Source organism: Bufo gargarizans, chromosome 4 (assembly GCF_014858855.1).
Source record: "Bufo gargarizans isolate SCDJY-AF-19 chromosome 4, ASM1485885v1, whole genome shotgun sequence".
Classification (NCBI taxonomy): domain Eukaryota; kingdom Metazoa; phylum Chordata; class Amphibia; order Anura; family Bufonidae; genus Bufo; species Bufo gargarizans.
The window spans coordinates 341673321-341696408 of NC_058083.1; positions in this window are offsets into that span (position 1 = coordinate 341673321).

The window sequence follows — 23088 nt, forward strand, 5'->3', positions numbered from 1 at the left end:
TTCTCCTTATATTGAGCATACAGGTAATGAGATTTTTTTTTCCGTTCAGCCTCTGGGCTGAAAGAAAAAAATGAACGGCACAGATTTCTTCATTCGCATCGATCAATGTGGATGAAAAAATCTCTGCCCAAAAAAAAAAAGGAGGGGAAAGGCGTCTGCCAGGACATAGGAGCTCCGCCCAACATCCATACCCACTTAGCTCGTATGCCCTGGCAAACCAGATTTCTCCATTCACATCAATCGAGGTGGATGAATAAATCATTGCCGGGATTTTTTATATTTTTTTTAATATATACAAAGTATTTGCCAAAGTATATGAACACCGCCGCCTCCTCAGCTCATATGCCTCGGCAAACTTATCTTTTACTGCAGAGAAGAAATCTCGTCTTGCAGCGCCGCATACACTGACTTTTGTGTAATCTGACAGCAGCGCAATGCTTTTGTCAGAATGCACATCAGTGCTGCAGCTGCTTGATCGCTTGGTCCACCTAGAATGTAAAAAAAAACAGAAAAAAAAAAAACAGGCCGCAACGCAATAAATTTATTAACATTAACTTTAGAGAACATTAACTTTTATAAACTTTTGAAACAGAGCAATAACTTTTTTGCTTACCGGTGATTATTTTTTTTTTTTTTGTTTTTTTACCTTTATTGGACAAACTTCTCCTTCCCCATGGGACAATGTGCAAAGCGCAAATCGCCCAGAGATGTGGCGAAGTACATTATGCACTTTGTCCCAGGTGAAAGGAGAGGTTTGTGGCAGCTCTGTGTGAATGGGCCCTAAGACCCCTGTGTGCCTGTCCTGTGTACGCAATCCCTATGCTAATAGTGTACCTGAGTGTGAAACTTGCGGAAACACTCCCCTATGCATAGGGCAGGCTGGTCAGGACAGTCAGGACAAAAAAAGGTGGTGTCACGCCTTATTCCACCCCTGCTACAGACACAACATCTTTTTCTTGGGGAACGTTGAGTTGGGGTACCAGGATAGACAGACGGGAAGTGTCTGCCATGTAGCCGGCTTACTACATCAGGGCCTTGGGGCACGGACCCTCCTGGATACAGGATTTCTGAAATGATCTCTTCCTGGAATTTTAGGAAGGATCCTGTTCTCCCAGCCTTACTGTAGAGAACAAAACTATTGTACATCGCCAATTGGATCAAATAAACAGACACCTTCTTATACCAGCGTCTGGTTCTGCGGGAAACTAAATAGGGAGCCAACATCTGGTCATTGAAGTCCACTCCTCCCATGTGAAGGTTATAGTCGTGGACAGAGAGGGGTTTTACAATGACTCCAGTTGCCCTTTCAATTTGTACAGTCGTGTCTGCGTGAATGGTGGACAGAAGGTAAACGTCCCTCTTGTCCCTCCACTTCACCGCGAGCAGTTCTTGGTCACACAAGGCAGCCCTCTCCCCCCGTGCAAGTCGGGTACTAACAAGCCGTTGAGGGAAGCCCCGGCGACTAGGTCACGCGGTGCCACAGCATTGAATTCCGACTATATGTAAGTGCCGAAAGAGGGCCACGCTTGAGTAAAAATTGTCCACGTATAAGTGGTACCCCTTGTGGAATAAGGGTGACACCAAGTCCCAGACAATCTTGCCACTGCTCCCCAGGTAGTCAGGACATCCGACCTGCTCCAGTTTTGAGTCTTTTCCCCCATAGACCCTAAAACGATATGTATAGCCTGTGGCCCTTTCACAGAGCTTATACAGTTTGACCCCATACCAGGCGCGCTTGCTGGGGATGTACTGTTTTATGCCAAGGCGCCCGGTAAAGTGTACTAGGGACTCGTCTATGCAGATGTTTTGATTAGGGGTATACGCATCTGCAAATCTGGATGACAAATGGTCTATGAGGGGCCGAATTTTGTGGAGCCGGTCATAAGCAGGGTGGCCTCTTGGATGACAGGTGCTATTGTCAGCGAAATGCATAAAGCACATGATGACCTCAAAACGTGCCCTGGACATTGCAGCAGAGAACATGGGCATGTAATGTATTGGGTCTTTAGACCAATATGACCGCAATACATTTTTTTTAGTTAGACCCATGCTGAGGATAAGGCTCAAAAAATTTTTTAACTCGGAAACAGTGACTGGTTTCCACCGGAATGGCTGGGCATAGTAGCTTTCCGGATTGGCAGTAATAAACTGTGTGGCGTAGCGATTGGTTTCAGCCACAACTAGGTCATAGAGATCCGCAGTGAAGAACAGCTCAAAAAACTGAAGGGCCGATCCTAAATGAGCCGTCTCCACTCGAACTCCAGACTGGGCGGTGAAAGGGGGCAATACAGGTGCGGCGGAATCAGGGGATTGCCAATTAGGATTTGCCAGCACCTCTGGGAGACTAAGGGTTCTACGGGCCTGTGAACGCGGTGGCTGCGACGGGGGAGTTATTGCACGTGCCACCGTACCAGCTGGAACTGCCCTTCTGGTGCTCGCCACTTCACCAAGGAATACGGCAGTGCTGGTAGAAGGTCCAGGGTGTGCTGCGCTGCTGGTGTATGCCGCACCATAAGCAAGATCAGCGCTAGCACCACTCTGCTGCAAATGAGGCTCATCATGCGGGGTATGCATTACACTGACATGGGATCGGGTACGCCTGACCATTGCAGGGACCTCTACCTCGTCATCTTCGCTAGCGGTTAGAGTGCCACTGCTGTCTACAGGTTCATATTCTGAACCACTGGATTCAGCGGATAAGGCGTCCCCATCGCTTTCATCCATCACAGTCAGAATCCTGTAGGCCTCTTCAGCGGAATACCCCTTGTTTGACATTTTGGGTTCACTAAATTTAGGGGGTATTCCTCTGAGACTACCCAGGAAAAAGAGCAAGCCTACCTAGTAAAAAGGAGTGGTTGCGAAGTAAAGCTGCGATCACTAATAAAGATCCAAAAAGCTCAAAAGTGATCTTTTATAGCGGCGCATCGATTTTACGGTGTTTTTGCAGTGATCAGAAAAAAAAAATATTCTGTCACTGCGGTGGGGCGGACTGAACGCAAGTGTGAGCACAAGATCAGGCCTGATCGGGCGAACACTGCGTTTTTTGTAGAACCTAAGGTGACCCTAATGTACTTATATAGATCTGATTGCGATCAGTATTGATCACTTACAGATACTATATAGTACTAGTGCTGATTAGCGACATCGATGACACTGATCAGCGAAAAATCAGTGACTGCGGTGCGGTGGGCTCGGCGCTAAACTACCTAGCAAGTAGCTAACTACCTGGCAGGGATGAGGGACCCTTACAGGGGGGGGTGATCAATGACAGGGGGGTGGATAAGGGGGTGATCAGGGTGATCAGGGAGTCTAATATGGGTGATCAGGTGCTAAATAAGGGGTTAATAAATGACAGGGTAATATCTAATGTGTAGTGTGGTGATTTGGTGCTACTTACAGTGTCCTCTGGTGGTCGATCCAAGCAAAAGGGACCACCAGCGGACCAGGCAGCAGTTATATCAGACGCTATTTTCAAAATAGCGTCTGACATAACCATTTCATTGGTCGATTCAAAAATCCACAGCCTGCCAGAAAATTATCGCGGCCGGCAGGCTGCAGAAGAACTTGTGAACTACGCGATCCTGTGAGCGCGCATTCACAGGAAATCTCGGCTCACGCAAGATGACGCCAATCGGCGTTAGTGTGACCTGGGAGCGCCGCAGCACTGACGCCTTTCGGCGTTAGTGTGACGGGAGGAGGAGGTTAAGCAAACATAACCCTAACATCGACTGGCAAGCGAGACAGAGTCTCGATCGGGGTGATTTTTGCATGAACAACTGTCTTAATGCATCGTTCTCTATGGTTACCACTAAAAATGTCTGAGGGGTACTCCAGCCTTGTAGTAAGCTGGAGGAACCCTCCTGGTCTCTAATACCAACTGCCAATGGGGGCCACCCTTCTGGTCATAAATAATTCCTTGTCTGATGTTATGTAGATGTGTATGTGGTTGCTTGTTTATTGCACCTTATGGTTTCCTGTGTGATGTGTGGTGTGTGCTGTGTCCTTTCTGTTGTTGTGGACAACAGCACTTGTGCATGGGTTCCAGGCTGTGTGTCTGTGGCAGGTAGGTGAGGTTTTAGTTTCCACGTACTTGCCATTGCCATAAGTTGTATTGGTTTCCCCTTATTTACAGCTTGGCCATTTTAGGCTCCTCTTTCTCCATGTCCAGGAGGAACAGGTAGTCTACCCAGCTCCTAGCTTAGGGACCTGCAGAGGGTTAGTAGGGACCCGAGGTTCCAGAGCATGAGTCCTCCTACCTTCAAGGTCGGCTCATGCCGCTAGGAGTTAGGGTCAGATTAGGGAAGCTTTAGGAGGTGACCTGCTCCCTAATTCTGTCTTCCTGGCCGAGTCGTGACTACCATCGTCAGGCATCGCACGGCTGAGGGTTTTCCCCATCCTCAGCCTTGACAGTATGACCAGAATGGCTCCTCACCTGGTTTCCCTCGAAAGAGGGGGTAGCATGCATCGCCATATGCTTGTGGGGTGCATGCGCGTTCTCCGGAGGGAGAGCATTTTAGGGTTTTTGCCGTTGTCGGTGCGGTGACTGGCTTTTTCCCTGCCATCCCTTCACCGTGTTCTGTCTTGGCGTCCCCTACTTTTATTCCCTCACCGTTGTTTTGTTTGGTGTGCGGTTGCACACCTTCGAAAGAGGGTGCAGCATGCAGCGCCATCTGCTTTTGGCCTGGATGCGCGTTCTCTGGAGGGAGAGAGTTTTGGGGATCACTGTTAACGGCGCGGTTGGTGGCTTATTCCCCGCCACCTTACCTTCTGTGTCCGTGTTGGTGATCCCTCGTCCCTCTCCATGTTCCTATCTCTGGTTGTCTGCTGGCAGCATTCCGTTAGTGGTCCGGCTGTGTGCTGGTTAGGAGTGTCTGCTGGCAGCGACAGGAATGGGAATTGAGTGGGGAGTGGACGCAGTGTCAGTGCGCTCTCCCCGGGCTATTTCTTTGCTGGTCTCCGGTTCCTGTGTGTTGTTCCGGAGCCTGGCAGTCGGCTCCTGGTCCCTGTGTGTTGCTCCAGGGGTCGGCAGCAGTCCTGGGGAGACACACATGTTATGACACTGATTCCCCTTCTCCTATCCTCTTGTTGGGTCCCTAACCAATTTCCCTTTTTTTTTGGTGGGGGAACTTTGAGGGGTGGGAGTGTCACGACCATGGTCATGGTCATGACTCCTGAACCGCATGCAGTTGCCTGCGGTCTTGGTTTTCTTGTCAATCACAGGCGAGGGCTGAAGTATGTTGCCTCACCTGTGGTTGCCGCTGGCAACATTGTTTATGTGGCAGCAAAGCAGCCTGAGCTGTGCTAGGCAGCTTGCTGCAATGTGCATGCAGTTGCCCCTGGCAACCTCTCTTTATTGGTGTGCCTTTTATCGGTGTGCACGGGTGGTTGCATGTTTTGTGTGCACTTTCCCCTTAAAGTTGTTGTCTTCCCTTCCCTGGTGTGAGAAGGGTTAATTCCTTCCTAGTGTGTGTGCGCACTGGGTGTGTCTGAGTGTGGGTGTGGCTACATGGGCTTTAAAGCCTCAGTTGAGACCTGATGTCTGAGGGGTACTCCAGCCTTGTAGTAAACTGGAGGCGCCCTCCTGGTCTCTAATACCAACTGCCAGTGGGGGCCACTCTTCTGGTCATAAATAATTCCTTGTCTAATGTTATGTAGTTGTGTATGTGGTTGCTTGTTTATTGCACCTTATGGTTTCCTGGTTTCCCGTGTGATGTGTGGTGTGTGCTGTGACCATATCTGCAGTACTAATCTTAGTGTTGATATATTATAATAGTGACATAGTTATATAAAGTGCATTGTGCTTAAAAACAACTTAGCCACATACATTAAAAACTACCTTGCTGGGGCATTGTGGCTGTACTTTGCATGATCCATAAGGGTAATTAGATCTCAATAGTGAACAGTAGGACGCCACGCTGTAATCTCCGCGTCTCTTGATTCGCAATGCGCATGCGTCAATCTTTCCCCCTCCTCCCCTATGAAGTGTAATGGATGGGCGTCACTCGGGGCGGAGATGGAACAGGCGCGATGTTAAGCGCTTACGCTATGTCTATCTCCACAATGCGTGCGCGCATATATGCAGACAACACAGCGCATCATGCGTTTGCGCATGTTCAAACATGCTCAACCATGCGCATGTCAAACATGCGCATGTTCATCATGCTCAACCGCGTCACCCTCGATGCTAGGGAGCCTTGTCCCCATCCCCGCCTGCCATTGGCTGCTCCCCCCAACACCAGATGTTTTCATCGGTGCAGGAGGAGAAACTGTAGTGGTGGTGTGGGGACCAGGAGCAGCGTGGGTAGCAGGGGGAGTATATTCCGTGTGAGGGGTCCGGCAAAATGGGGGGGGGGGGCAGCTTATCGTTTCGGATAACCCCTTTAAATTAGTACTCCCGCAAAAAAATGTATTCTCTGACCTGCTAGAAAATGATGTCATGTGACCAACTCTTTGATCTCCAACTGACACAGGACAGGAAGTCAGTTACTCAGAGAATAAAAAAGTTCTTCTTTAAGGGCATGTTATAAGGAGCCCTAGAGTAGGGGATTATAAATGATAATCTATTTTAATTTTTATTCATTAAACATCTAGTTAGCCCAATTTTATATCTGTTGCCATAGATCCACAAGTTTCTTGTGGATCCCCCGGTCGACCCATTCTGTTGAGCAGGGGTTCTCAAAAGTATAGATTTTTCTGGATAGGGTCCTTTGGCAGTATGCCACTGTGGAGACATCCTATATCAGAGATACTACAGATTTTTTACAGTAATTACATGACTTGATTATTCCTCCTGTATTGGCCTCATTGGCCTCATTTGATTTGGTTAATTTATATACTTCTATTTGCCACTTAAGGGGTATTTAAGCAGCCCATGAATTCATTATTTTGCTGTTGGATTTGAACCTTACATGTAATTATTTCACATTTAAGAATGTTTTTGTCTCCAGTTACGCAGTACTGCCATGGGCACGTAAGCTAATATTGTAATGACACAGATGGAGTATGATCTTGTCTATGTATCCCACCACTTCAGCCAAGTGGTGGGGTGGTGGTGGTACACAGATAACATTTTCCTCATATGGACTGGCTCTGAAAAGGAACTGTTCCAGTTCCATGAATATTTGAATATTGTTGATACATACATAAAATTTACATTATCTTACTATGTATTGAGAATTTTAAATAAACAGTGGCATGTTGTTAAGGCTGTGTTCCTGCAAAATCCACTCATGTCACACAGACGGCATTACAATCTACGTGTTCATCTAGTGAAGTCTGATGTAAATGTTAGACAAACCGTTCTCAAATCCCCCAAAATTGGGGTCATTCCCATTTTTAAAGGTGTGTTAATTGCCCCTACATGTGTAACGGTAGCAAGTTTAAGCTTCCAATTTCTCGTAAAGAATTCCCAATCAAACATTTTCTAACATGCAAATCTGAATGGGTAATATACAGTATGTCCTGTGGTGCACCTGCAATCTCCTATATGTGGAGGAAACCATATTGGATATTAAAGGGAGTCTGTTACCTCATTTTTACCAATATACCTAACAACACTGCCCCATAGAAGATTGCAAACACTTTTCAAGCATATCTGTGTATACTATGTGTCTGTATTCCATGTCCAGAAAAAACACTTTTATTTTGCTGAAAAACACCTCCCAAGTGCCCAGCTGAAAGTGAAAGTAAAAACAGCTTTCACTCCTGACTCGATTTCTAACGGCTATATCTTCTGATATAGTGGATCTAATGCTGTGGTTCTGGCATAGTTTGTAAGGTTGGATTGCCAGCTTTCAAACAAGGTCAGGTCCCATATTTGTAGCTAGTACCAATCCTAAGATATGAGCAGCTAAAGCAGCCCTCCCCTTTTCAGTCTGGTTTGCTTTGGGCACTTGGAGCAGCAGAGCTGGGTACTTAGGATCTGTTTTCCAGCAGAATAAAAGTGCTTTTCCTGGACATAAAATACAGACACAAAGTGCACAGAGGTATGTCTGGAATGTGTCTGCATTCTTCTATGGGACAGTGCTCTCAGTTATATTGGTGAAAAAGAGGTGACAGACTCACTTTAATGAATAATCATCATTTTTCAATTCGACAGAAGCCCTTGGATTTGCCAGCATTTTAAAGAACAAGATCATAAAGAAAAAGACCTTAAATTTATTGTAGTGGACAATATCCCCCTCTGAAAAAAAAAGCGAGACTTGAAAAAGATTTATCATTTAAACACTCTGAGACTTATTGGGCTCAACGTTGAAAGCAAAGTCACACAGGGCATGTTTAGATAGTTGGTTTGCCCATTGTCTCCCAGGATCCTGGTTCCAGTATTGTTAGGACTGTGATATACTTTACAATCTTTTTTCTGTATTATACTCATTTTTGTTTTTGGGCTCTCCTTTATTTCAGAAGTGAGGGAAGGAGAGTCACTGCACAATTAAGGAAGAAACACACATGCAAAAATGGATTTTGGATTTTCATGTTTTTGTTTTTTTTTATACAAAAAAAATATTGTTTTCACCTCTATTTACCCTATGGATTATTCATTGATTACAGGTATGTAAAAAAGGACTTTATATTCATCCCATGCCATTTGGATGATTCCAGAGAACAGCATTGAGATGTATCAGATTTGGTAAACGGGACATAGTTTATGCCCTGATTTGCCACTCAACTAGTCCCCAACAGGTGGCATACTTATATGTGATCATATATTACCCAGATGCAAGCCCTGTTATCGCTTTTAAAGAATTGCCAATTTCCAATATGGTGTTTTCTACATCCATTCTGGACCAGTGCATGTTACCTATTGTATAGGTAACCTATTGAGCATCATGTGATTTTCCATTGACTTCTGTATTCCAAGCCTTAATGTGGACCGATGTGTGATATTTCACTTCCTGCCTGTGAGTTCCACTTCTCTGCTCTAAGCCTCTATGTGGACCAGCAACAGATGTCACTTCCTGTTTGCAGAATATGTATTCACATTAAACCAGTTGCAACATGCTGCATTGATATGAATTTGAATAGATGGCTATTGCTAATTGGTGAGTGACTCTCTTTTTCCTGCCCTGGACAATATTTGCATACGTTTTTTTCACTAGATTGGCACTTTATGATACTTATATGAATTGGATTTTTCCATAGCACTTTATTGGTTCATGTATTTGCAATATATAGTCACTTCATCATGCGCAAAATTGCCTTTGAGAATAATTATGCACTTTTTTTTATTAATTGCTTGTAATTTTCATGTATTCTGATGTCACTACCTGTTTGGGCCTAATAACTATATGCTTGAAAAAGGCTCCAGGTGCGAGCTGAAAAGTTGCATGATTATGGACACTTGAAAATAAACTGGTTTTCCAGTATTGTGGTTGGAGTGTTGTGATGTATTTTAGAACTTACCGATTTGCATTTTTTTCATCACTTCTTCTCCCCCCAAAAATTTAATAAAAAGTCATTCACACACCAAAATGGTATTATTGAAAATGACAGATTGTCCAACAAAAAATGACACCCCCACAGTTCTGTAGACATAAATATAAAAAGTTATGGGAGTCAGAATATGACGTTAAAAGTAGGGATGAGCGAACTCGAACTGTATAGTTCGGGTTCGTACCGAATTTTGGGGTGTCCGTGACACGGACCCGAACCCGGACATTTTCGTAAAAGTCCGGGTTCGGGTTCGGTGTTCGTCGCTTTCTTGGCGCTTTTGTGGCGCTTTCTTGGCGCTTTTTGAAAGGCTGCAAAGCAGCCAATCAACAAGCGTCATACTACTTGCCCCAAGAGGCCGTCACAGCCATGCCTACTATTGGCATGGCTGTGATTGGCCAGAGCACCATGTGACCCAGCCTCTATTTAAGCTGGAGTCACATAGCGCCGCCCGTCACTCTGCTCTGATTAGCGTAGGGAGAGGTTGCGGATGCGACAGTAGGGCGAGATTAGGCAGATTAACTCCTCCAAAGGACTTCACTTGATTAATCGATCGATCTGCAGCTGTGCATCATTGAGCTGCTGAAATTCAAATGCTCACTCACTGTTTTTAGGCTGCCCAGACCGTTTGTCAGTCACTTTTTTCTGGGGTGATCGGCGGCCATTTTGTGTCTTGTGCGGTGCTGCGACCAAGTGCATCCAAGCTGCGACCAAGTGCATTTAACCCTCAATGGTGTGGTTGTTTTTTGGCTAAAGCCTACATCAGGGTGAAGCTGTCACACCAAGTGCATTTAACCAGCAATAGTCTGTTCATTTTTTTGGCCATATACTAAATCAGGGGCAAGCTGCGCCTGTCACCAAGTGCATTTAACCCTCAATGGTGTGGTTGTTTTTTGGCTAAAGCCTACATCAGGGTGAAGCTGTCACACCAAGTGCATTTAACCAGCAATAGTCTGTTCATTTTTTGGCCATATACTACATCAGGGGCAAGCTGCGCCCGTCACCAAGTGCATTTAACCCTCAGTAGTGTGGTGCGTCAAGCTGTGACACCAAGTGCATTTAACCAGCAATAGTCTGTTCATTTTTTGGCCATATACTAAATCAGGGGCAAGCTGCGCCCGTCACCAAGTGCATTTAACCAGCAATAGTGTGGTTATTTTTTGGCCATATCCCAGTCTAATTCTGTCACTAAATCCATACCGGTCACCCAGCGCCTAAATACTAGGCCTCAAATTTATATCCCGCTAAATCTCTCGTTACCGCTGTCCTGTTGTGGCTGGGAAAGTTATTTAGTGTCCGTCAAAGCACATTTTTTGTTCTGGGTTGAAGTACAATTCCCAATTTAGCAATTTCATAATTTAGTGGTTCCTGCTATATCAGAGCTATTTGAAATCTATCCCTAAAAGGGTATATAATATTCAAGGTGCACATTGGGTCATTCAGAATAACTTCACACACACCCGCTACTGTGTATTTCCAAGTCTAATTCTGTCACTAAACCCATACCTGTCACCCAGCGCCTAAATACTAGGCCTCAAATTTATATCCTGCTAAATCTCTCGTTACCGCTGTCCTGTTGTGGCTGGGAAAGTTATTTAGTGTCCGTCAAAGCACATTTTTTGTTCTGGGTTGAAATACATTCCCAATTTAGCAATTTCATAATTTAGTGGTTCCTGCTATATCAGAGCTATTTGAAATCTATCCCTAAAAGGGTATATAATATTCAAGGTGCACATTGGGTCATTCAGAATAACTTCACACACACCCGCTACTGTGTATTTCCAAGTCTAATTCTGTCACTAAACCCATACCTGTCACCCAGCGCCTAAATACTAGGCCTCAAATTTATATCCTGCTAAATCTCTCGTTACCGCTGTCCTGTTGTGGCTGGGAAAGTTATTTAGTGTCCGTCAAAGCACATTTTTTGTTCTGGGTTGAAATACAATTCCCAATTTAGCAATTTCATAATTTAGTGGTTTCTGCTATATCAGAGCTATTTGAAATCTATCCCTAAAAGGGTATATAATATTCAAGGTGCACATTGGGTCATTCAGAATAACTTCACACACACCCGCTACTGTGTATTTCTAAGTCTAATTCTGTCACTAAACCCATACCTGTCACCCAGCGCCTAAATACTAGGCCTCAAATTTATATCCTGCTAAATCTCTCGTTAACGCTGTCCTGTTGTGGCTGGGAAAGTTATTTAGTGTCCGTCAAAGCACATTTTTTGTTCTGGGTTTAAATACAATTCCCAATTTAACAATTTCATAATTTAGTGGTTTCTGCTATATCAGAGCTATTTGAAATCTATCCCTAAAAGGGTATATAATATTCAAGGTGCACATTGGGTCATTCAGAATAACTTCACACACACCCGCTACTGTGTATTTCCAAGTCTAATTCTGTCACTAAACCCATACCTGTCACCCAGCGCCTAAATACTAGGCCTCAAATTTATATCCTGCTAAATCTCTCGTTAACGCTGTCCTGTTGTGGCTGGGAAAGTTATTTAGTGTCCGTCAAAGCACATTTTTTGTTCTGGGTTTAAATACAATTCCCAATTTAACAATTTCATAATTTAGTGGTTTCTGCTATATCAGAGCTATTTGAAATCTATCCCTAAAAGGGTATATAATATTCAAGGTGCACATTGGGTCATTCAGAATAACTTCACACACACCCGCTACTGTGTATTTCCAAGTCTAATTCTGTCACTAAACCCATACCTGTCACCCAGCGCCTAAATACTAGGCCTCAAATTTATATCCTGCTAAATCTCTCGTTAACGCTGTCCTGTTGTGGCTGGGAAAGTTATTTAGTGTCCGTCAAAGCACATTTTTTGTTCTGGGTTTAAATACAATTCCCAATTTAACAATTTCATAATTTAGTGGTTTCTGCTATATCAGAGCTATTTGAAATCTATCCCTAAAAGGGTATATAATATTCAAGGTGCACATTGGGTCATTCAGAATAACTTCACACACACACGCTTCTGTGCATTTCCAAGTCTAATTCTGTCACTAAATCCATACCGGTCACCCAGCGCCTAAATACTAGGCCTCAAATTTATATCCTGCTAAATCTCTCGTTAACGCTGTCCTGTTGTGGCTGGGAAAGTTATTTAGTGTCCGTCAAAGCACATTTTTTGTTCTGGGTTTAAATACAATTCCCAATTTAACAATTTCATAATTTAGTGGTTTCTGCTATATCAGAGCTATTTGAAATCTATCCCTAAAAGGGTATATAATATTCAAGGTGCACATTGGGTCATTCAGAATAACTTCACACACACACGCTTCTGTGCATTTCCAAGTCTAATTCTGTCACTAAATCCATACCGGTCACCCAGCGCCTAAATACTAGGCCTCAAATTTATATCCTGCTAAATCTCTCGTTAACGCTGTCCTGTTGTGGCTGGGAAAGTTATTTAGTGTCCGTCAAAGCACATTTTTTGTTCTGGGTTTAAATACAATTCCCAATTTAACAATTTCATAATTTAGTGGTTTCTGCTATATCAGAGCTATTTGAAATCTATCCCTAAAAGGGTATATAATATTCAAGGTGCACATTGGGTCATTCAGAATAACTTCACACACACCCGCTACTGTGTATTTCCAAGTCTAATTCTGTCACTAAACCCATACCTGTCACCCAGCGCCTAAATACTAGGCCTCAAATTTATATCCTGCTAAATCTCTCGTTAACGCTGTCCTGTTGTGGCTGGGAAAGTTATTTAGTGTCCGTCAAAGCACATTTTTTGTTCTGGGTTGAAATACAATTCCCAATTTAGCAATTTCATAATTTAGTGGTTTCTGCTATATCAGAGCTATTTGAAATCTATCCCTAAAAGGGTATATAATATTCAAGGTGCACATTGGGTCATTCAGAATAACTTCACACACACCCGCTACTGTGTATTTCTAAGTCTAATTCTGTCACTAAACCCATACCTGTCACCCAGCGCCTAAATACTAGGCCTCAAATTTATATCCTGCTAAATCTCTCGTTAACGCTGTCCTGTTGTGGCTGGGAAAGTTATTTAGTGTCCGTCAAAGCACATTTTTTGTTCTGGGTTTAAATACAATTCCCAATTTAACAATTTCATAATTTAGTGGTTTCTGCTATATCAGAGCTATTTGAAATCTATCCCTAAAAGGGTATATAATATTCAAGGTGCACATTGGGTCATTCAGAATAACTTCACACACACACGCTTCTGTGCATTTCCAAGTCTAATTCTGTCACTAAATCCATACCGGTCACCCAGCGCCTAAATACTAGGCCTCAAATTTATATCCCGCTGAATTTGAATACAATACATTGGGCCAAATAATATATTTGTTGTTGTGGTGAACCATAACAATGAGAAAAACATCTAGTAAGGGACGCGGACGTGGACATGGTCGTGGTGGTGTTAGTGGACCCTCTGGTGCTGGGAGAGGACGTGGCCGTTCTGCCACATCCACACGTCCTAGTGTACCAACTACCTCAGGTCCCAGTAGCCGCCAGAATTTACAGCGATATATGGTGGGGCCCAATGCCGTTCTAAGGATGGTAAGGCCTGAGCAGGTACAGGCATTAGTCAATTGGGTGGCCGACAGTGGATCCAGCACGTTCACATTATCTCCCACCCAGTCTTCTGCAGAAAGCGCACAGATGGCGCCTGAAAACCAACCCCATCAGTCTGTCACATCACCCCCATGCATACCAGGGAAACTGTCTCAGCCTCAAGTTATGCAGCAGTCTCTTATGCTGTTTGAAGACTCCGCTGGCAGGGTTTCCCAAGGGCATCCACCTAGCCCTTCCCCAGCGGTGAAAGACATAGAATGCACTGACGCACAACCACTTATGTTTCCTGATGATGAGGACATGGGAATACCACCTCAGCATGTCTCTGATGATGACGAAACACAGGTGCCAACTGCTGCGTCTTTCTGCAGTGTGCAGACTGAACAGGAGGTCAGGGATCAAGACTGGGTGGAAGACGATGCAGGGGACGATGAGGTCCTAGACCCCACATGGAATAAAGGTCGTGCCACTGACTTTCACAGTTCGGAGGAAGAGGCAGTGGTGAGACCGAGCCAACAGCGTAGCAAAAGAGGGAGCAGTGGGCAAAAGCAGAACACCCGCCGCCAAGAGACTCCGCCTGCTACTGACCGCCGCCATCTGGGACCGAGCACCCCAAAGGCAGCTTCAAGGAGTTCCCTGGCATGGCACTTCTTCAAACAATGTGCTGACGACAAGACCCGAGTGGTTTGCACGCTGTGCCATCAGAGCCTGAAGCGAGGCATTAACGTTCTGAACCTGAGCACAACCTGCATGACCAGGCACCTGCATGCAAAGCATGAACTGCAGTGGAGTAAACACCTTAAAACCAAGGAAGTCACTCAGGCTCCCCCTGCTACCTCTTCTGCTGCTGCCGCCTCGGCCTCTTCTGCTGCTGCCGCCTCGGCCTCTTCCTCCGCCTCTGGAGGAACGTTGGCACCTGCCGCCCAGCAAACAGGGGATGTACCACCAACACCACCACCACCACCTCCGTCACCAAGCGTCTCAACCATGTCACACGCCAGCGTTCAGCTCTCCATCTCACAAACATTTGATAGAAAGCGTAAATTCCCACCTAGCCACCCTCGATCCCTGGCCCTGAATGCCAGCATTTCTAAACTACTGGCCTATGAAATGCTGTCATTTAGGCTGGTGGACACAGACAGCTTCAAACAGCTCATGTCGCTTGCTGTCCCACAGTATGTTGTTCCCAGCCGGCACTACTTCTCCAAGAGAGCCGTGCCTTCCCTGCACAACCAAGTATCCGATAAAATCAAGTGTGCACTGCGCAACGCCATCTGTGGCAAGGTCCACCTAACCACAGATACGTGGACCAGTAAGCACGGCCAGGGACGCTATATCTCCCTAACTGCACACTGGGTAAATGTAGTGGCAGCTGGGCCCCAGGCGGAGAGCTGTTTGGCGCACGTCCTTCCGCCGCCAAGGATCGCAGGGCAACATTCTTTGCCTCCTGTTGCCACCTCCTCCTTCTCGGCTTCCTCCTCCTCTTCTTCCACCTGCTCATCCAGTCAGCCACACACCTTCACCACCAACTTCAGCACAGCCCGGGGTAAACGTCAGCAGGCCATTCTGAAACTCATATGTTTGGGGGACAGGCCCCACACCGCACAGGAGTTGTGGCGGGGTATTGAACAACAGACCGACGAGTGGTTGCTGCCGGTGAGCCTCAAGCCCGGCCTGGTGGTGTGTGATAATGGGCGAAATCTCGTTGCAGCTCTGGGACTAGCCAATTTGACGCACATCCCTTGCTTGGCGCATGTGCTGAATTTGGTGGTGCAGAAGTTCATTCACAACTACCCCGACATGTCAGAGCTGCTGCATAAAGTGCGGGCCGTCTGTTCGCGCTTCCGGCGTTCACATCCTGCTGCTGCTCGCCTGTCTGCGCTACAGCGTAACTTCGGCCTTCCCGCTCACCGCCTCATATGCGACGTGCCCACCAGGTGGAACTCCACCTTGCACATGCTGGACAGACTGTGCGAGCAGCAGCAGGCCATAGTGGAGTTTCAGCTGCAGCACGCACGGGTCAGTCGCACTACAGAACAGCACCACTTCACCACCAATGACTGGGCCTCCATGCGAGACCTGTGTGCCCTGTTGCGCTGTTTCGAGTACTCCACCAACATGGCCAGTGGCGATGACACCGTTATCAGCGTAACAATACCACTTCTATGTCTCCTTGAGAAAACACTTAGGGCGATGATGGAAGAGGAGGTGGCCCAGGAGGAGGAGGAGGAGGAGGAGGAAGAGGGGTCATTTTTAGCACTTTCAGGCCAGTCTCTTCGAAGTGACTCAGAGGGAGGTTTTTGGCAACAGCAGAGGCCAGGTACAAATGTGGCCAGCCAGGGCCCACTACTGGAGGACGAGGAGGACGAGGATGAGGAGGAGGTGGAGGAGGATGAGGATGAAGCATGGTCACAGCGGGGTGGCACCCAACGCAGCTCGGGTCCATCACTGGTGCGTGGCTGGGGGGAAAGGCAGGACGATGACGATACGCCTCCCACAGAGGACAGCTTGTCCTTACCCCTGGGCAGCCTGGCACACATGAGCGACTACATGCTGCAGTGCCTGCGCAACGACAGCAGAGTTGCCCACATTTTAACCTGTGCGGACTACTGGGTTGCCACCCTGCTGGATCCACGCTACAAAGACAATGTGCTCACCTTACTTCCTGCACTGGAGCGTGATAGGAAGATGCGCGAGTACAAGCGCACGTTGGTAGACGCGCTACTGAGAGCATTCCCAAATGTCACAGGGGAACAAGTGGAAGCCCAAGGCCAAGGCAGAGGAGGAGCAAGAGGTCGCCAAGGCAGCTGTGTCACGGCCAGCTCCTCTGAGGGCAGGGTTAGCATGGCAGAGATGTGGAAAACTTTTGTCAACACGCCACAGCTAACTGCACCACCACCTGATACGCAACGTGTTAGCAGGAGGCAACATTTCACTAACATGGTGGAACAGTACGTGTGCACACCCCTCCACGTACTGACTGATGGTTCGGCCCCATTCAACTTCTGGGTCTCTAAATTGTCCACGTGGCCAGAGCTAGCCTTTTATGCCTTGGAGGTGCTGGCCTGCCCGGCAGCCAGCGTTTTGTCTGAACGTGTATTCAGCACGGCAGGGGGCGTCATTACAGACAAACGCAGCCGCCTGTCTACAGCCAATGTGGACAAGCTGACGTTCATAAAAATGAACCAGGCATGGATCCCACAGGACCTGTCCGTCCCTTGTCCAGATTAGACATTAACTACCTCCCCATAACCATATATTATTGGACTCCAGGGCACTTCCTCATTCAATCCTATTTTTATTTTCATTTTACCATTATATTGCGAGGCTACCCAAAGTTGAATGAACCTCTCCTCTGCCTGTGTGCTAGGCCTAAATATATGCCAATGGACTGTTGCAGTGGTGGCTGACATGAAGCCTGATTCTCTGCTATGACATGCAGACTAATTCTCTGCTGACATGAAGCCAGATTGTCTGTTACGGGACCTCTCTGCTCTGCCTGTGTGCTAGGCCTAAATATATGCCAATGGACTGTTGCAGTGGTGGGTGACGTGAAGCCTCATTCTCTGCTATGACATGCAGACTGATTCTCTGCTGACATGAAGCCAGATCGTCTGTTACGGGACCTCTCTGCTCTGCCTGTGTGCTAGGCCTAAATATATGCCAATGGACTGTTGCAGTGGTGGGTGACGTGAAGCCTCATTCTCTGCTATGACATGCAGACTGATTCTCTGCTGTCATGAAGCCAGATTGTCTGTTACGGGACCTCTCTGCTCTGCCTGTGTGCTAGGCCTAAATATATGCCAATGGACTGTTGCCGTGGTGGGTGACGTGAAGCCTCATTCTCTGCTATGACATGCAGACTGATTCTCTGCTGTCATGAAGCCAGATTGTCTGTTACGGGACCTCTCTGCTCTGCCTGTGTGCTAGGCCTAAATATATGCCAATGGACTGTTGCAGTGGTGGGTGACGTGAAGCCTCATTCTCTGCTATGACATGCAGACTGATTCTCTGCTGACATGAAGCCAGATCGTCTGTTACGGGACCTCTCTGCTCTGCCTGTGTGCTAGGCCTAAATATATGCCAATGGACTGTTGCAGTGGTGGGTGACGTGAAGCCTCATTCTCTGCTATGACATGCAGACTGATTCTCTGCTGACATGAAGCCAGATTGTCTGTTACGGGACCTCTCTGCTCTGCCTGTGTGCTAGGCCTAAATATATGCCAATGGACTGTTGCAGTGGTGGGTGACGTGAAGCCTCATTCTCTGCTATGACATGCAGACTGATTCTCTGCTGTCATGAAGCCAGATTGTCTGTTACGGGACCTCTCTGCTCTGCCTGTGTGCTAGGCCTAAATATATGCCAATGGACTGTTGCAGTGGTGGGTGACGTGAAGCCTCATTCTCTGCTATGACATGCAGACTGATTCTCTGCTGTCATGAAGCCAGATTGTCTGTTACGGGACCTCTCTGCTCTGCCTGTGTGCTAGGCCTAAATATATGCCAATGGACTGTTGCAGTGGTGGGTGACGTGAAGCCTCATTCTCTGCTATGACATGCAGACTGATTCTCTGCTGACATGAAGCCAGATTGTCTGTTACGGGACCTCTCTGCTCTGCCTGTGTGCTAGGCCTAAATATATGCCAATGGACTGTTGCAGTGGTGGGTGACGTGAAGCCTCATTCTCTGCTATGACATGCAGACTGATTCTCTGCTGTCATGAAGCCAGATTGTCTGTTACGGGACCTCTCTGCTCTGCCTGTGTGCTAGGCCTAAATATATGCCAATGGACTGTTGCAGTGGTGGGTGACGTGAAGCCTCATTCTCTGCTATGACATGCAGACTGATTCTCTGCTGACATGAAGCCAGATCGTCTGTTACGGGACCTCTCTGCTCTGCCTGTGTGCTAGGCCTAAATATATGCCAATGGACTGTTGCAGTGGTGGGTGACGTGAAGCCTCATTCTCTGCTATGACATGCAGACTGATTCTCTGCTGACATGAAGCCAGATCGTCTGTTACGGGACCTCTCTGCTCTGCCTGTGTGCTAGGCCTAAATATATGCCAATGGACTGTTGCAGTGGTGGGTGACGTGAAGCCTCATTCTCTGCTATGACATGCAGACTGATTCTCTGCTGTCATGAAGCCAGATTGTCTGTTACGGGACCTCTCTGCTCTGCCTGTGTGCTAGGCCTAAATATATGCCAATGGACTGTTGCAGTGGTGGGTGACGTGAAGCCTCATTCTCTGCTATGACATGCAGACTGATTCTCTGCTGACATGAAGCCAGATTGTCTGTTACGGGACCTCTCTCCTCTGCCTGTGTGCTAGGCCTAAATATATGCCAATGGACTGTTGCAGTGGTGGCTGACGTGAAGCCTCATTCTCTGCTATGACATGCAGACTAATTCTCTGCTGACATGAAGCCAGATTGTCTGTTACGGGACCTCTCTCCTCTGCCTGGGTGCTGGGCCTAAATTTATGACAATGGACTGTTGCAGTGGTGGCTGACGTGAAGCCTGATTCTCTGCTATGACATGCAGACTGATTCTCTGCTGACATGAAGCCAGATCCTCTGTTACGGGACCTCTCTCCTCTGCCTGGGTGCTGGGCCTAAATTTATGACAATGGACTGTTGCAGTGGTGGCTGACGTGAAGCCTGATTCTCTGCTATGACATGCAGACTGATTCTCTGCTGACATGAAGCCAGATCCTCTGTTACGGGACCTCTCTCCTCTGCCTGGGTGCCGGGGCCTAAATATCTGAGAATGGACTGTTCCAGTGGTGGGTGACGGGAAGCCAGATTCTCTGCTATGGAACCTCTCTCCAATTGATTTTGGTTAATTTTTATTTATTTAATTTTTATTTTAATTAATTTCCCTATCCACATTTGTTTGCAGGGGATTTACCTACATGTTGCTGCCTTTTGCAGCCCTCTAGCCCTTTCCTGGGCTGTTTTACAGCCGTTTTAGTGCCGAAAAGTTCGGGTCCCCATTGACTTCAATGGGGTTCGGGTTCGGGACGAAGTTCGGATCGGGTTCGGATCCCGAACCCGAACATTTCCGGGATGTTCGGCCGAACTTCTCGAACCCGAACATCCAGGTGTTCGCTCAACTCTAGTTAAAAGGAAAAAGTTATTGTTTTCCAAAGTTTACATATTTTTTTTTGCATTAAAACAGAAGAGAAACAAAAGAAAAAACTTTATATGTGGTATTTCTATAATTGTACTCACCTGGAGATTGAAGAGCACAAGCCAGTTTTACTGCATTGGGAACGCTGTAAAAACAAAACGCTCTGAACCCGGACATATCCCCATTTTCACCCCTCCAACCCCTCTAACATGCTCCAATGTTCTCCCTTGCCCTGTACTGGATTGTGCAGGACAAGGGATTATTTGTTTATATTTTCACAATGCTAGGCGGAGGTTTCTGCCATTACATCCTATGAAATAATAAATGGTTCCATAGAAAGTATAACTTGTCCTGAAAAACACAAGCCCTCACATGTGAATGAAAAAATAAAAAAGTTATGGCTCCAAGAAGGCAGGGAGTAAAAAATTAAAATGGAAAAACTGAAAATTGTAAAAACAAATGGTGCAATACCATAGATAAACAACAGGGATGCTTACATGTTTTAAATATGTTCAGAGATTGTTACTAGAGAAGAGCAAAATATTAGAAAATTTGATTTGACTGCTTTGCCAAATTTAACTAAAAAGAATAGTTTTGTGATGGATTACTTCACTGCGAAGTAATCTTTGTAAGTAGTGGGTGCTAGTGTTGAGCGTTAGTGTTGATCACGAATATTTGAATTGCAAATTTTAATCGTGAATATCGGCACTTCGAGAATTCGCGAATATTTTGAATTTCGCAAAATATATTCGTAATTGTGAATATTCGATTTTTTGAGAAAATACCAGTTCATGCGAATTTTTATGCGAAAAATTTGTATGCAATCAAGAAAATAATGCCTGGAGATCATGAATTCGCAAATTCTCGAATATATGGCGAATATTCGCCCAAATATTCGCGAAATATCGCGAATTCGAATATTGCCCCTGCCGCTCATCACTATTGAGCGTGAATATTCTAATTGCAAATTTTTATTGCGAATATCGGCACTTTGAGAATTCGGGAAGATCTAGAATATAGTGCTATATATTCGTAATCGCAAATATTCTCAATTTTTTTTTTTCATCAGTACTCACTGCTTCTTGCTTGTGGGCCAATGAGAAGGCTGCAATATCTTTGTCAGAGCTTAGCAACCAATAGGAAATTTGCCTACCCCTTTACTATATAGGAAACTCCCCAGCAGACATTTTCAGCTGTTTTTTTTTTGAAGCTCTGAGAGAGAGAGAGCAGTGTCATTGCTGTGCTCTATGCTTTTTTGCACACTCATCTGGATCTTTATTTAATTAGATTAGATAGTTAGTTAGCTCATATATATAATACAGATAGTTAGTGAGAGATAGTCAGTGTAGGTTAGATAGTGATATAGTGTAGCTGATTCCAGTGCAGGATGTTAGGTAGCGTGATAGGAATTACTGTACTGTGCATTTTCTCCAGTCTCAGGAAACTTCTAGCAGCTTGACAAATGTAGCAAAAGTGAGCCACGCCTGTATTGTGCGTGCAATACGTGCAAATTACATTGATGATTTTCGCAATCAAAAAAATAATGACTGGAGATCACGAATTCTAGGATTTCGCGAATTTATGGCTAATATTAGGCCATAAATTTGAGAAATATTGTGAAAATGAATATTGCCTATGCTGCTCATCACTAGTGGGTGCAATGACAGGAAATGGCAATTGTGCAGCCTCTGTCATTGTACCCCTCAAATGCTGAGTTCATACATGATCACGGCATCTGATATACATAACACGGTCTAAAAAAAAAACATACTTACCTGATCCATTTGCTTGTGATGGGCCTGCCACCACCATCTTCCTTTTTTGCACTATTTCAGGTTAAATCGATTCGCACATCAAATTTATTCTGAAATTCAGATCGAAGTTCCGCTCAACACTAATTCTTACATAGCATTGTCCCAATTGGAAGCAATAACATACATAGGTGAAACACCTGTCAGTTCCAGTATTGATGTTTTTCAGCGAAAAAGTCCTGGAAGGGGTAAAGGCTTTGGTTTACCCCCAGGCCAAGAAAAACATCACGTAAAGAGAAAAACTGGCTTTGAAATGGCTACAAAACAACGGGGATATCGTTGTGAAGCCGGCGGACAAGGGAGGTAACGTGGTTCTCTTAAGTAAAAGTTATTATATCAGGGAGGCCCATAGACAATTAAAAGATGTTAATATATATGAGAAATTAAAGAGTGACCCCACCCATGAGATCCAGGGGAGTCTGCAGAGTCTGTTGCATAAGTATGTGGAGAAGAACTTTATATCGAGAATTAGAGCTGAAAAACACTTTCCATTATATCCAAGAAAACCAACTTGGTATTTTCTCCCTAAGATCCATAAGTCACTGACCCAGCCCCAAGGGAGACCTATTGTCTCAGGGGTTGGGTCAGTGACTGAGCCTCTTTCCAAATATATTGATTGATTTCTTAGACCAACTGTGCATATGATGCCCTCTCATCTTAGGGACACATCCGACTTGCTACTGGCATTAAGATCTGTCCAGTGGCAGGAAGGATTTCAGTTGGTGTCCCTGGAAGTTGAGTGTTGAGAGCCTTTATACGCGGATTCCTCAAGACAGAGGCGCTGAAACGGTAATTGAGATCATAAAGAATACGGACAAGAGTGGAATTTTCTTGAATTTCGTTAGAGAGGCTCTTGCCTTTATACTAAAAAACAATGCCTTCATGTTTGGGAACAGTTGGTTTAGGCAAAGGTGCGGTACAGCTATGGGTATGCCCGTGGCACGTACCTTTACCAACCTCTACATGGCACATTTTGAAGATAGATACGTATACTCGACTGCCAACCTATATCTTTCACATATCCACACCTATTTTAGGTTTGTGGATGATGTTTTCATCGTGTGTAGGGATGAGCGAACCCGAACTTTATAGTTCGGGTTCGTACCGAATTTTGGGGTGTCCGTGACACGGACCCGAACCCGGACA